Here is an 11,099-nt window from a genome sequence, read left to right on the forward strand (position 1 = left end):
TCTCTATAAACTCCTGATGGTAAGAGATGTTGATACCAATTCCTGATGCTAATGCAACCAAACACTAGAATCGGATTCAACATTCCCTTTACCAGGGGTAATCGAATTGGAATGGAATTTGATTTCGATACCAATTCCTGATTCCTGGTATCCAAACGCACCCTAAATGTCATCAGATGGTTGGAAGGTCGATCTCCTCACCCTTGAAGATTTTCCGAGTTCTTGGATGAGATCTTGGATCGGGTCGACGGTCATGAAGTTCGCTTTCATTATGTCAGGAGGTTGGTAAATAGTGAGGCGGATCGTCTTGCTCATGCAGGAGTGAGTAGCACATGGCTTGACTTTTTCTATTTTCTTCCCCTGTGAGTAGTCTTATATTTGATCCTTTGATTTTTGGTTTCTGTACTCTTTGCCCTTTGATCACCTTGGTCATGGGCGTTTCACCATTTAAAAAAAAACAAATTTGATTGATATTGACGTTGAAAATTATGTTAGGTATCTATTCCAAAGGGTGCAAATGGGGAGTAAACATTCATTTTCTCCCTAAAGAGGCAGTGGCTGTTTCGGTTGCTATAAGTCATACGAATTACAACTCTCTTTTTTTTTTTTTTTTTTGTGCGGGGGGGGGGGGGGGGGGGGGGGGGGGAGGGGGAAGGGTGTTACTTACCCCTCGCTCCTCATTTACTCTAAACCGGAAAGAGTTGAATGCCCTCTTGAAGATAATAATTGCGAATAGGGTAAATTGCATATTCGCACACACTCTCCCTCCTTCTCCCTCTCTCTCCCTCTCTCTCTCTCTCTCTCTCTAAGATACCACATTGCAAAGGGAGAGAAAGTTCTTGGGCCATGTATGTAAACTCTCCTTCTCCCAGTTAGATGTGTTTTCAGCATCTCTAAGGCGTGGGCCTGCGGAGGGGGTCGGGTCCGTTAGTAGTGCTGGAAAACAAAACCGGGGAGGGTAGAAGACCCAGAACCGGACAATATTTACACAGTGGGGTCCGGACGTGTGCCTCGCTGGGTCCGTCTGTGTGTGTGTGAGGGGGGGGGATTGTAAGATCCCACATTGGAAAGGTGGGTCAAGCATGGTTAGTGCTGCTAGAAAACATAACCAAGGAGGGTAGAAGACTCAGAATGGGACAATATTTACATAGTGGGGTCAGGGCATGACCCTCTCTCTCTCTCTCTCTCTCTCTCTAACCAGTCTTGTGCTTAGGACTGGATTATTCATCAGGGCATGCTTATTTTGATGATATAAACCATTTATTGAGTAATCCTCGCCTTAGATAGATCGCGGCCCAAAAGTCTTTGGGACAAAATGAACATGGCCCTCTGATCTCTTGGTGTAAAATGGATGGCTCAGAAAAGTTATGCATTTACCCCCGCTACATGTGGTAACTGGAACATTGTAAATCAAATGCCCCTGTTAATTTATTTTGCACATTGGGACGACTGAAATTAGTTCAAAGGAAAAACCAATAGAGGGAAAGTAGATTCCTTTGAAATGGTTTACCTCGAAATAGGATACGCTCTTGGCTCTCGTATTTATCCCTGCTTGAAGAGTTAAGGGCATGCTTGGATCTAGGGAAAAAGAAATTACAGAAAATAATATTTTCTAGGAAAGTTTTTTTGGGTTTTTAATCCTATGATTTGGTTAGATCCATTGAACTTTCTGGATTTGACTTCCGGTCCAGCTCTCTTTCAGCATAAAAAATCATTATAGAACGAGCAAAAGAGGAAGATGCAACACGATCAACTTCCATTAGGTCCTGTTCGTTTAAGATTATACCAACCAATTGTGAGTGCCAAACGGATTATTGGACCCTAAGGATCTTCGGATGTTAGATAACTTCGAAACGTCGATCCAAACATTCCCTATCTTCTTCTATTATAGAAACTTGATGCTATAGAAATATGCCCCAAGTAACAGAAACCCCAAACTAGATACAAACATGCCCTAGCTAATGATCTTACGTTGTCAAATAAATCCCAAAGGTATATCCAAGATCTGCTATAGAAACTTGCTGTTGTAGAAACATGCCCTAAGGAGTTTCTACATATGTAAGATAAAAAGAATGCAAGTTAAAAAAAGCCAAAACTTTAAACAACAATAAGTTTTAATCCGAACGTTGGATCGGAGTGTTTTATATCTAGTAGGAATTGAATCTATGAGCTCTATGTGGGTCGTATATGTTGGGTTCCGTGCAAAAGCAAATAGTCTCACATCGGTAAATTGAAATAGATGGGAATGGGTTATAAGGGAATTGGCACCCTCTCTCTAATAGCTAGCTTTTAGGGGTAAGTTCTACTGGAGATTCCCAGCAGTATATTAATCCAAATTTAATGTCAGATCATCACAAAAAATAATCTCATAAATATAAAGACATCTTAACTTCTTTTTTTTAATTATACTTCTTTGTTAAATTATGCTTTTAACTATTTAGAGGATTTTGGCTTTGTTCTTTATAGAAAAGTCTTCAAAGTTAGGCTTTTTGGATTAGGAGTGCAACTCGGATTGATTTTTGGGAATTCAAGAGCTTTTACTATAAAATCAGGTCAGGTTTCGGTTGATTCCAATTCATTTGTTAGCAAAGACTCGGCCGGATCCAACCTGTTGCACCCCTATTTTGGATCATGCAACTTGTGTGTATTATTGTCACCCAAAACATATTCATTTTCTCTTGAACTAAATAAGAGTTACTTTTGGGTTTTTTGTGGATTCAAGAGGTTATTGAGGTTGAAGACACGTTATGCACTTCTTTTCTTTGCTTGTGATTTTGCATATGTTACGTGTACATCTTTTGCATCTACAGTATTTGTATGAGGGGATTTGCCAGCGTCCATCGCAGAAGGCATTTAACGGATGGTCTGTTGCATCTGACAACAGCCACCTCGTGAACGAAGACAAAATCTACTGAAAAATGAGCCTATGTGGCTGCTGTCAGATGCAATAGACCATCCGCGAAATGCCTTCTGCGATGGACGCTAGCAAATCCCTTGTATAAGAAAGCCTAATTTTATTTTTTTCAAAAATAAATATAAAAAATTTCATACTTTTGCATATTATTTATTCCTTCTAAAACAATACCAAGCGGATCCACATTTCTCTTTTGTATATAAAAAACCTCCCTTTAAAGTTAGTGTCAAGTTCTAAAGTTATGGTGCCCATACAAACGATTGACCATTCGTGCATATCGCATCCACTAAAAACACACCGAAATAAAAGAACACATCACGTGAAAAGTGTGAAATCATCGCATCATGAAACAGGGGAGATGATTTAACAATTAAAAACAGAATGAATCATGGAGTGTTTTATAATAAACATAAAGCAATATATGGTCGCTAGCTTTTGAAAGATAGAGGTTTTATATAAAAAAAACAAATTAAAGGAATGATCACTTGCCTTTGTCTATTATTATTTGAGGACTTGGAAGGCTCAAGTACACAATCCCTTAACCTTTAAGCCAAAAACTAGACAATAATAAATGGCCAGTGATAAATCGACTCCCAAATATCTTAAATCGACTCCCCATGTGTCTTTCTCTCTCCTCTGGGTCAGAGAGAAAGTGGAGAGAGAAAGACACATGGGAGTCGATTTATCAGTCCCCTAATAAATTATCCATTCTTACTGGCTTATATAGAATATAGCATTGGGGAGAGTTATTTAAAAATATTATAAGAAATACTCAATTGTAATTCTTTAATCTTTAGGGATTTTAGTTGAAATGTGTTGATGGATATTATTGTAATTAGAATAATCTAAAAATTAACAACATATAGAATTTATTTGCTAAAAAGAGTTACATTGGGAATGAGATTCCTATACCAACTAGAAAGAGCTGAAATTGTAACCTGGCTTAAGATAAAGATCTCCAGGAGATCCTCCACTGAAACTCTCTTGAATATCCATATATGAATATTCATGTGGTATATTCACGAAGCCCTAAAGAATTTAAACTTCTAATGGGGGTGGAATTTTTTAAGTGGGACAGCAACTATTGAAATTTTGTGTAAAAAAAAATCTTTAGAGAAAAAGAAGAGAGAGTTAACTGTGGATCCAAGAGTCAAGAAGATTATGCTGCTAATTGACAATTTTATTCATATAAATTCTCTTCAGTCTGTCTAAGAATATTCATTGGCAGATCAATTTCTGAAAATAAATAACAATCTATTATAAATTAATTATTTTGATTATGAGGGTGGTATTTATATGAGAGGTTGGTGCTATTTGAGGTATTTGATATTCAAGAAGTATAATAAAAATACAGGGGGGGCCACATTGTTTGGGTGATCCAAAGCATTCATTTGGTGGGCCCTCACATAGATGGGATGATCCTATGGAGCTTATTTTTTGTGGACACCCTATCTATGTGAGGGCCAATCAAATGAATGGTTTGGATCACCCAAACAATATGTCCTCCACTGTATTTTAAGCTTGTGTGTAGAAACTGTTTTCTCATATATATATCTTCGGTTTGGTTTGGTTTTGGGTCCTAAGACCACAAACCCAGAACCAATCCACAAAATCGACAGTTCCAAAATTTTGGGCCCACCGAACCACATATTTCCAGAGCTGAACCAAATAGGCCGGTTTAGTTCGGTTTGGTTCTTCGGGTTGGACTCGAACCAATGCCACCCCTACTTTAGGCCATGTTTGGATACCTCATGCTTTTGTATTTGGATCTGGATACAAAATACATCAATCATCATCATCATCCTCATTGAGAGAGAGAGAGAGAGAGAGAGAGAGAGAGAGAGAGAGAGAGGGATGTTTGGCTGCTGCTGCAGCAAGGTTGAGGAGCAGCGAAGGTGAAGGTAATTGCCACAAATATTTATTTCCAAATAATGTCTTGCTGAACAGATTTGAAAATCAGTTTTTTTTTACTGTCGTAGCTGATTTGGAAATCTATGGATCCGATCTAGTTCCAAATCTCAACCGCAAATGTGAGAAATCATAATTTAATTCTTGTGGATACCCAAACGTAGCCTCAATGATATAATAAATGTCTTACACATGTAAATTTCTCTATAGCTATTAAATTTCTTCCAATTTTAATTTTGTTATAGCTTCTAAATAGTAAATACCTTACACTTTCATAACTACTAAATCCACTTTTGCCACATGTAAATACCTGTTTCCACCTCTATAGCAAAGTGGGTGGGATTATCATCTCGGCTGCATAAAATATCGTGCACAATCCGACCGTTATTGTCTTTGTGGTTGGATTGCCTCAAAAAGGAAACATGAATGCCAAAACGCGCAATTGCCGGTCATTCTTTCCAAAAACCAACGAAAGCGTGCAAACCCAAATCTCATTTCCCTCCTGCTCGTGACAATTATTTATAGTCCCGCTAGAAAATCTCTCCCCAAGATTTTTTTCTATCTAAATCACCATTGCATCCAACGGTCCTTATTCAATCTAGGGTTTTCTTTTGTAGTTTTATCCATGCCCTTGTGCCTATTTAACCCAGCCCTGACTCCCTCCACCCTCCATGGATTACCTCTCTCTCTCTCTCTCTCTATGTCAAAAACCCTTGTGTTTTCTGTGGAAATTTTATGGTCTGCTCTTTTTGAACGTGTAGGAAAATCCGAGCGTTGTTTCTTGAGGTTTGAGCCTGTGGAGTTTCCTTCATTCCAACTATGGGATGAAAGAGGGTATTTACGCCTGCTGGTTCATGAATACCTTTGGTGCGCAGGCTAACTAAGGTGGGCGCAGTTTAAAGGTGTGCATGAATCAGGAGACGAGATTGCCTTCTCCTTCTCTTAATTGGAGTGAAGAGAGCTCCAATGGCACTTTTTTTCATCTCTTTATTTGTTTTTTCTCCCACAATATTCAACATCTATTATCTAACTTTAGAGGAAATGTTCCATAATGCCATGCTAATGAGCCTCTACTCAAGACCTTGAAAATTGTGGTTTACCATGCTCTCACTGGTGAAAGGCATATGGGTCCCTTTGCTTACACCAACTGTAGCAAAAAAGGCTTAATTTTCAAGGTTTTGATACAAACATGAGGTTGAAATAGTTAAATAGCCAAGGCCATGTTTGGATTGCATGAAAAACATTTCTCATAGAATTTTCTTTGGATATTGTTTTTCCCAACCACAGTTTTTTTTATTTTTTTTTATTTTGGGTGAGTAAGCTGGGGTTAGGCAAGAGCACTACCAGATATCATTAAAGAAGAGAATGATAGGAAATTACATCTAAGGGGACTCAAAAGCCAACAACATGGGGGACAAACCCCAACAACACACACAACAACCTGACAATAAAAAGATCATCAAGCACAACATAGAAACTACAGTCTAAAGTACACATGCCCCTTGCAATCCAGATGAATCAAATCAAGGAGGGCAGGGGGGCAACGGGAAGGGCAAAAGGAAATCCCTTAACAGCACAATCTCTTTTAGACAAATAATCAGCCACCATATTTGCTTCTCTCCATACGTGAGTGATCCTCCAGGATTGGAACTTGTTCAAATTTACTAAGATACGGGAAACAAGCATGTGGAGTTTCCAGGGGATATTTGAAGCTCCATTTATGATGTCTGCAACGAATTTAGAATCAGTTTCACATCACACCTTACAGAAGCCCATCTTCAGCACCAGCTCTATGCCCCGACTAATAGCTTGAAGTTCCAGGTCCTCTCATCCTTTTCTGCCAATTCCGAGAAGATGGCCAATGCCATCCCATCTTTGTCTCGGAGAATGCGTCCCAAACCACAGTTTAATGTGAAATAATAGGATTTTGGTTAATCTAGAGGGATGTTATCGTAAATTAGAGGTCCCTCTAAGTAAAATTTGAATAAGGTTGGTTCAGGTTATACTTTTTTCATGTGGAAAAAGTAGGAAATTTTAGAAATATTTTTCCTTTTGTAAACTTTTCCTGAAAATCCCTGCAATCCCAACATGGCCTAAAGAAAATAATGACTTCTTCTAGATTGGGTGCCATGCATAAAGAGATTTCTCTTCATTTCATGCGTAGTGCTCAGAATACATTAAATGCAGACTGTTGTTTTGTTTTGGAGCTAGTGTTAGAGATTTTACCGTTGCATCATCTTGGCTGTAGATTAGACAAGTAGGTTAGATTAGGTAACCTTGATAGATTTGACAAGATTAATAGGACAATCTCCTTTCATAATTATCTATATTTCTTTCTATATAAACGAGCACTAACTATATATGATTATGTGTAAGGAACCTAAGATCAATGAAAATCATTTCTTTTCACATGTTTGTTTGCTACTGTGCAGGAAGCACAAAGTGTGTTTAAATTTGATAATTGGTTGATATTATGCTATTGATGTTTTATAATTATAATTCATATAAAGGCTAAGGCATTAATTATTGTGTTCATTTAAATAACTTTATTTTTTATATAGTGTAAATTTATTTTTGTGGAATGTAAATTTATTATTTCAATCTTGAAATTTTTTCTTTTACAGAATTTGAAAAATATTTTATAACTTTTCAACTATTCATATCTCTTTATATTTGGGGATTTGCTAGCCTCCATTGCGAAAGTCATCTCGCGGATGGGTTGTTGCATGTGAGGTCAGCAGCCACACAGGCTCACTTTTCAGCAGATTTTGTCTTCATTCATGAGGTGGCTGCTCCCACATGCAACAGCCCTTCGGCAAAATGCCTTCTGCGATGTACGCTAGCAAATCCTATTTATTTATATACGCTCCTATGTTATTTTTTTAATAACATTTATCCTTGATTAGTTTTAGTGACTCACTCAATTGACATTCTTAAGTGAATATATAAAGTTCAAAATGTCTTTATATTAAACAAGTACATTAACTTGAGAGAACCCAAAAAGGGGTGGAAAAACAAAAATTTAAAACTATAACTTTGGAAACATCTTTCTAGGGTTTTGTTAAGATCCCAAAATCCAACCATTTGCAAAGCCACCTGTCTTAGAGGTTGGATTCCCTTCAAAAGAAAGATGTTCATGGGTGCCATTATCGACCATCCTTTCTAAAACCCAATGCGAAATTCATATTAAAGAACTCACAATTGTCCTGTCTGCACGTGACAGCGTTTGTCCTTGGAGAATATCTCACACCAAGATTTTCACCTGCCACATCGCTACTTCATCCAAAGGGTCCTTATATTCAATCTAGGGTTTGTAAGCCTATTTAATGTAGGCCACATCCCTTCTCTATCCTCCATGGATTACTATAATTAATTTCAGTATTGCCCTTTTAACGTGATTCTGATATGTAAGCAGAAGTCATCATACATGTTTGATTTTTATTCAGGTATTTGATTGAGGAAATTCTCAACAATTCGTTTTGCAACAATGGATTATCTGGGGGAAGCACTCAAGCAGACAACTTTTAATGAATGAGTGTCGTGTGATGACTCTGAAATAAGTTGTAGAAACATGTCAAGGGATCATATCTCGAGTTCTATCCATCTCTTCCTGAAGTCTCTTTTATGAAATCATTCTACTTATGCTAGAGAAAAGATCGATTGAATTTAGGGGTGATATGTAGCAATTTTATGAAAAATGGGCTAATATTTATAGAAAAGTGGGGGGACTTAAAAAATAATGAAAACAAAAACTTTCATTTTATTTTTTTGGGATTCTTTGTTTGAATAATGATATGGTAACCGAGTTGGGGACCCAAAGTGGAACCGAACAAATATCCTCTTAATGCACAAGCAATCTTTCCCTTGATTTTTGGCCTTTTCCTCTGAAAATGGCAAGACTACCCCTCCCATGCCATGTGGCGAGTGGGGATTCGATAGGTTCCACTCTCGGTCTTCATAGCAGCACTTTGTTTGTTTTGTTAAACTAGTTAAAAGGGAATGTCTGGTGCATGTAATATGGAAAAGCAAATTGAAAGCAGAATAAAAGCAGGGAGCCACAATTATGCAATATAAATGGAATAGTTTATCAGGGAACTACCATTCCCACCCTCTTTTGTTTGTAGTTTGTTAAAAATGACTGCAGTTTCTTGGGTAGACTTTTTGGGTCCCCCATGGGGGTGGAGACCGTCAATCTTGTAGATTATCGTGAGTCAATGGTGGATCAAGGGCCTATGTTGATCCAATCAAAGTGTTCCTAACAGCATTGCATCAGACTTCTAGACAAAATTCTTGATTACATACACAAATCAGAACTGGACCCAACAAGTGTCTTTTAGGAAGGAGCGTAACAACCCACCCTTTTCATTAAGTTTTTGTTTCATTGAAAGGAAAATGATTTGGAGACCGAGAGTACCACCTAGCAAGGCACCTACAATGAGAATGTGCCAAGTGTGCCAAAAAAATTCAGTTTTTGTTTATTTTCCTAAATTTAAAGGATTGCTCACGTCACTTGTGAGGATGTGGCCATAGCCAATTTGTGAGGATGTGTCCAGATATTAATACTCACAAAAAAAGATAAATCAGGGCCATTTTCTCCCATGATCCCCGTTTATGGGTCACTCAGGGAGTGCGGGAAGGAGGGAGGGGATAGTGAAATCTCAGTGCCGGACTAAGATCTCAAAATCCTCTCCCCCCTCCCTACGTGACTGAAGAAGATGGGATAAAAAGCAGAATGGTAAAGATGGGATAAAAATGGCGAAAACCTAGGGACAACCCATTTGTTATGTGAGGTCAACTACAATCCTTAGATTTTCGAGTCTCCTTGTTGAACATGCATAATGGGATTGTTCGACGCGAAGCCGAGGTTTATTTTATTCTTAGATGGGATTTGCTAGCGTCCATCGCAGAAGGCATTTCGTGGATGGTCTGTTGCATCTGACAGCACTTTCAGCAGATTTCGTCTTCATTCACGAGATGGCTGCTGTCAGATGCAACAGACCATCTGCGAAATGCCTTCTGCATGAACACTAGCAAATCCCTTCTTGGTTAGATTTACCATTCCTTGTTCGCATAGACTTCCATCCTTGGATGAATTTTCTATGTGATGTATTCAAGTAGGCTTGTTCGGTTAATAGTAGCTATCCTCATGTAAACAACGAACAAGATAGTTCAAGAGAAACTTATCCAAGCAGGATAGACAACTTCAATAATAGCTTATCTATGGATTGCTATCCCCATACCGGACAACCCTAGTATAGATGGGACATGTGCCAAATCCCACTACCAGCAGAACATCCTAGCACTTGATTATGCAGACTTTTTCTATAGATGTCATTTTTACCTTTTTCATGTTATAACCATCCATTTAAAACCCACAATTTAGAGGAGCACCATTGCTTCATCATAGCTTAGTTTGGACCATTGATTAGTGGTCCCTATTTATACTTTTGCCCACTAATACATTTCCATGAATATTACATGTTTCACTAAAAGTAATTATTTTTTGGGAAATGATAGAATGAAGGGCGCCGTTAGCAAAATCAGCTCCAAGGGCGCCCCCATTGGTTGATTTTTGCAAAGTCAACACGGTTTCCACTTTTTTAGCCGCATTACCACTTTTTTAGACGCATTCCACTTTCTTGGGGGCTTCACTTTACAAAAATCCAGCAATAGGGGCGCCCTTAGAGCTGATTTTTGCAAGGGCACCCTTCATTCTATCATTCCTCTTATTTTTTATATGGTAGGTGCGAAAGCCTTATAAATACATATATAGTACATACTTAACCAAGTTTCTTTCCATTGTCATTCATTTTCTTTTCAAGAATTTTTTTAATTTGAAAATCTTTTCCTTATACCTCATGTTTTGTTGATATGGTGGGGGCCAACATTTTATGCTCAAGCATAGCATGAGTGGGGCCACCGTTTTACACTTAATCTAGTAGGCCCACCATCTCTACCCTGATCCATGCACATGGTGAATTGAACACCTCATGTTTTGATGTGGTGGGTCCACCACTTCCACCCAAACCCATGCATTAGTGTGGGTCCACCATTTTAATCCTCATGTTATTGATGGGATGGGGCCCCTAAGGTTTTTATGGGGCGAGAATACCTTTTGCACCTCATGTTTCGATGGCGTGGGGCCCACCATTTTACACCCATGGATAGCATGGCCCGGAACAGTAGTCAGTAGATAAACCTTTGGAACAATTCATCTCCTTACAAGATAAAGTGACATGGGTGGGGTCTGATAATTTTAAATTTTTAATGGTGGTGG

Source organism: Tasmannia lanceolata, unplaced genomic scaffold, assembly GCF_043159265.1.
Source record: "Tasmannia lanceolata isolate RefF3 unplaced genomic scaffold, GAP_Taslan_0.1 ptg000015l, whole genome shotgun sequence".
NCBI lineage: Eukaryota > Viridiplantae > Streptophyta > Magnoliopsida > Canellales > Winteraceae > Tasmannia > Tasmannia lanceolata.